Genomic DNA, 5,945 nt, shown 5'->3' with positions numbered 1-5,945 from the left:
AATTGCAAACTGAGATGTTTTGAATCTAGTTTATACTATAACCATTTCTAGGAAACCATATTTAAACAGCAGTGGTTATCATGAAGTGTACAACATGTCAACTGTGTCCCAGTTCACATCAGTAAAAATCTTTCATCAATTTATTTCCTATAACCTAACCTCTATCAGATAATGCCAAATAAACTATGTCGAGCGCACATATTAATATATATATCAAATGTATCAAACGGCTTGCTGGCTGCATTTTCAGTAGTGTTTATCTGTGGTCATACAGGTTATAACTCTGAATTTTTATTAGGATAACTAAATTGAGAATTTATAATGTTCTTGATTTAGCTTCACCAGCTGTGTCACAGCCATAGAGAATAACTCAAGAGGGTAAAAATCTTGACACAGTGAATCAGAGAGCCATAGACAAATTGTGTTTGCTTTGCACTTACCTGCTTTGCATCTGGTACTATAAGGTTGAGGGCCACAGATAGTAAGTAATTAGTAGTCTCCTAATATATCATCACTCCAGGGAACTACTCTGTATATATTTGGGATTACAGTATATTTTGTATATTTAAGGATTAGAAAGTAAACAAGCAAAAACAACCTACTGTGGTTGAATTGATTTTTACTCATAGTGACTCTACAGGACAAAGTAGAACTGCTCCATTCAGTTTCCGAGGCTATAAATCTTTATGGAAGCAGATTATCTCATCATTCTCCCATAGAGTAGCTGGTGGGTTTGAACTGCTGACATTTAGATTAGCAGCCCAGGGCTTAATCCACTGTGCCATTGGAACGCTTTATTAAAATAGTCACATCTGCATAATTGTACAAATTGTCTGTTTAGGAATTAGACAATTTGGGCCAGTGAAAAATAATCATGATAGTTTATATTTAGAAAAAATAGTAAATTGACAAAGGGATAAATGAAAATCTGAAAGCAGTCCTCTGTAGATCATTTAGTTGTGGAGTTGTTAGAAAAGGACATTATGTGGAATCTCTTTTTAGAATTTACCTTTAATTTCTGGTACTGTTGTTATAAGGAGCTCTGGTAGCGAGTGGTTACGAATGGGGCTGTGAACTGCAAGGTCAGCAGTTAGAAACTACCAGCTGCTCCGTGGGAAAAAGACGAGGCTTTCTGGTCCCGTAAAGATTTACAGCCTCAGAAACCCTGTTCAGGGTTGCTGTGGGTTGGAACCGACTCGACGGCACTTAACAACAACTGTTGTTATTAATTATCTTTTGGTCAATTCTAATTCTCGGTGAGCTCATGTGTACAGAGTAGCACTCCTCCATAGGGTTTTTAAGGCTGTGATCTTTGGGAAGAATATTGTCAGGCTTCTCTTCTGAGACCTCTGGGCAGATTTGAACTGCTAACCTTTCAGCTAGTCGCTGAGTACTTACCATTTGCACCACCCTGGGAGTCCTTAAAGTAGCTCTGGTGGTGTAGTGGTTAAGCGCTCGACTGCTAACCAAAAAGCCAGCAGTTTGAACCCACCAGCCACTCTATGGAAGAAATATTAGCATGTTTCTATAAAGATTTATAGCCTTGGAAACCCTCTCGGCAGTTCTCTTCCCTATAACGTTGCTATGAAATTGGAATTGACAATGCTGGCAGCAGGTTTCATTTGAAGAGGTTTGTTGTTATTAAGTGCTGTCAATTCTGTTGCGATCCATAATCCTGTATAGGGTTTCAGAGGAGCGACTGATTAGGTTTAGGACCTCATTAATTCCTATAATAAGAAGTTGCTGGTATACAAATGTGTGGGATTTAACAGAAAAGAGACTAATTCCTGAATGTAAATAGATATCCCTTGCATATGTTGCTTAGTTATAATAGCACTGTAATCATCATTCCAGGTCTTATATAAGGGTAAGTCAAAAAAGATTTTTACAAACTCTTAGAAACCTTTATTAAAACAAACTATCAAAATGTGAAGCTCTTGTTTCTTGATATAGCCTCTGTCTGTCTAGATCTATACATGCTGAAGAAGGCAGTGGTTCTCTTTAACCCCTCCCCGAAGAATTCTGCCCTCATCAAAACAAGAGTTTTGGCATTCTTGAGGGACTGAAAATTCCTTCTCAATGTTTTTTTAGTTTTAGGTGCACAAAGAAGTCTGAATGGGCAAGACCAAGGCTTTTGGATGGGTGGGTAAAGTTTCCCAATAGAATTCTTATAGGACAGCCTTGCCACCTTTGAAGAATACGTAGGGACATTGTCATGATATAAAACATTCTAAGGAGCGCTGGTAGCGTAGTGGTTACGAATCGGGCTGCGAACCTTAAGGCCAGCAGTTCGAAACTACCAGCCGTTCCGCGGGAGACAGCTGAGGCATTCTGCTCCCGTAAAGATTTACAGCCTTGGAAATCCTGTACAGGGTCGCTATGGGTCGGAACCGACTCACAGTACTTAACAACAACAACAAGGTGAGACTTCTGGTTTGGGGGCAAGATGTTGTTGTTGTTGTTGTTATGTGCTGTGGAGTTGGTTCCATCTCATAGCGACTCTGTACAGGGTTTCCGAAGCTGACAAGTGGAAACAAACAGTGGAGGCTCCTCAGCGGAGGTGCGGAAAAGCCAGAGAAGGCTCTTTGCTGGGACAGTCCCAGAGCTGTAGATCTAATATAAAGTAAGGGGAAATAGTTTCAGGTGCCCATTGGTGGAGAAATCTGACTGTGGCTAGAAGAAGAGTGATTTCTGAATCAATTGGGATGTTGCCTGCGGCTGGCATTCTTGGCAGAGATTAGAGGGTGAGGCCGCTGCCAGGTTGATACAGTGCAAAAGCCACCCAGCGACTTGTAGAAAAAGAGGTGTGATTTTTTTTTTTCCCCCACTTTCTTTTCCTCCTCTCCCCTGTGAATCCTTTCTACCCAGCCCGGGTGTCTTCACGTGGGTGAGAGAGCACCCCCACAAGGGTCCTGTGTTGCGCCCACAGGGTGCAATTTTCCCTTGGCGCAAAGAGGAAGTTGCTGAGAGCCCCATTGGTTCCAGAGGCTAATTCTCGTGCAGCTCCTTATGCTATCTGACTCTGGGATTTAGCCCTAAAGTTGACTCTCCTACTTGGGCGGGAGCCTTTATTCCTCAGCTAAACCGTATTTGCGCTTTGTAAAACCCTAACATAAAAGGCAAGAGCCAACATCCAACTACTATATACAGGAACGCAATCATTTTGAGAATTACGTTTTGCATACACAGATACCTAACTGATCTTCAGAGATAAAGTTGTGAACAATCTGTATTCCGTTCATTTCTCAGTCTATGTCTGTGCACCTCCATGGCAGTGACTAGGGGGTGGGGGTGGGTGGACTGAGTGAGTGGACACTCCCACTGTGCATGCACACTGACCTACACAGCAACGGCAACTGGACTAGTCTGCTATGGTTTTGTTTTAATTTTTGCCTTTATTTATTTATTTATTTCTGTTTTTTTGTCCTTTTGGACCTTTTCTCTCCCTACATTACCCAAGAAGAGACAGCAGTCATAGCCATATAACCAGGCTACAAGCATACCCTCTAATATCCCACCATCTGGACCAGAGCCAATATCAGCTGCTACACATTACAAAGATAGCCAACACTTGCTAAGATTGCTTGCAGTTGAATAATAAGAGACGTGAAAAGGGAAGCCTATCTCCAGATCACATCCACCAGGAGACACTCAGTAAGCTTAATAATAATACAGCAACATACATTTAATCATTGAAAACACATCTTACTATTGAAAATGCCCAAGAAACAACAAAAGAGCTCAGCACATGTCCAGAAACAGAAAAGAGTAACTGACACAAATGAGCTGGAGGTAGGCATAGACTTCCCATTAGAATAAGAGCAGGCTTTGGATCTGCCTGAGAAGCAATTTAGAAGAATGGTATTGAGATACATACACAGGCTTCACAGAGTGGTGGACGAAAATAAGGAAGAAGTCAGGAAAGCACTAAGGAACAATCAAATAAGACAGCTATAGCATTGGAGACAATTAAAAACCTACAGAAAGCAGTCCAAAGGATTAACAATAGAATATCATCAATGTACAATGCACTGAAAGAGAAAAGAGTAGAATTGAAGAGATAGAAGCCAGAACTAGTGAGCTGGGAAGACAAACCTCTCCCTCAATACTACTAAGATAGAAGAGTGAGCAGAAAAAAGGATAAAAAATCTGTAGAAGATCCAAGATTCATGTTGGACAACATGAAGAGTAATAACTTAAGAATTATCAGCATTCCAGAACAGGAAGAATCACAAAAGTTCACAGAGGAGTAGTTGAGAAGCTTCTGAAAGAAAATTTCCCTAACATCTTGAAGGATGAGAAGATAAGCATTCCAGAAGCTGAATGAAACCCAGGAAGGATAGACCCCAAAAGAAAACCACCAAGAAATATCACAATCAAGCTCAACAAAATCAAAGAAAGGAGAGAAACCTAAAAGCAGCCAGGGAAAAGAGAAGTAAAGTATAAGTAATTACAAAGGCAATCAAATCAGATTAAGCTCTGATCTCTCAGCAGACACCATGCAGGCAAGAAGGCAATGGGGAGACATATATAAAACCCTAAAAGAAAAAAAAAAAACTGCCATCCCAAAATTGTCTACTGAGCAAAGCTGTCAATCAAATACGATTGCAATAAAAACATTCAAAGGTTGTCAAAGCCAACCCACTGCTTCAAATCATTCTAAAGGGAGTTCTTTGGACTGCAAACCAACAAGAACAGACAACAACCAGAGATTGACAGACATGGCAACACCACCTGGAACTCAGTCGACAGAAGAGTCCAGAACAGAACAAAATTACAACAACAAATTTAGAGGACCTGGGAGGTCAATCAAAGATCAAAACAATAACAATGTCAAAGAAGGGGAGAATATAGGAACAGAGATCCAGGTGGTGAGGTGGTCACATAGATTGCAGGATAGAATAGACAGTCTTAAATGGAGGGAATAGTTAGTAGACTATAGGGTAACCTCAAAGAAAATTACTACTTCACAACATACCATGAAAATTAATATCCAAATAGAACATGGAATCATTAAAACCAAGAAGAAACTGACAAAGAGCACACACACACAAAAACAAATTCAGCATAAGAAGGCATGCAGAACAAAGGAATCAGCAGCAGCACCCCAAAAAACTAACATTATGACAGCAATTAATTCATTGTTGTTAAGTACCATGGAGTCGGTTCCAACTCACATGACCCTGCACAGGGTTTCCGAGGCTGTAAATCTTTTATGGGAACAGAACACCTCATCTTTCTCCCGCGGAACTGCTGGTAGTTTCGAACTGCTGACCTTGAGGTTGGCAGCCTGGCTCATAACCACTGTGTTACCAGAGCTCCTTCTACGCCTATTGAGAATTCCACCGAATGTTAATGAATTAAATGCACCAGTGAAGAGACAGTGGCAGAATGGATAAGAAAATAAGACCCTTCAGTATTCTGCCTGCAAGAGACACACCTTACACACAAAGACAAAAACAGATTAAAAGTTAAAGGATGGAAAAAAATCTACCAAGCTAAGTGCAATAAAAACTGAGCAAAAGTGGCAATATTAAATAAACTTTAAGGCAAAAACCAGCATAAGAGATTAAGAAGGACACTATCTCATGAATAAAGGGTCAATTGAACAAAATGACATACTCATAATAAATATCTACGCTCCCAATGAAAGAGCCCCAAAATGTATAAAGCAAACCCTACTTGAAGAAAGAAATAGACAAATCTACAATAATAGTGGGGGATTTTAATACACCACTTTCGAGAAAAGATAGAACAACCAGAAAGAAACTTGACAAAGACACAGAGGAACTAAATAGCACAATCAACCAACTTGACTTCATAGATGTGTACAGAACATTCAACCCCAAAACAGTACAATACACATTCTTTTCTAGTGAACATGAAACATTTGCCAGAATAGACCATGTATTAAGCCACAAAACAAGCCTCCATAAATTTACAAA

This window comes from Chrysochloris asiatica, unplaced genomic scaffold (assembly GCF_000296735.1).
Source record: "Chrysochloris asiatica unplaced genomic scaffold, ChrAsi1.0 scaffold00111, whole genome shotgun sequence".
Lineage (NCBI taxonomy): Eukaryota > Metazoa > Chordata > Mammalia > Afrosoricida > Chrysochloridae > Chrysochloris > Chrysochloris asiatica.
Note: the sequence above shows the minus strand (reverse complement) of the source record.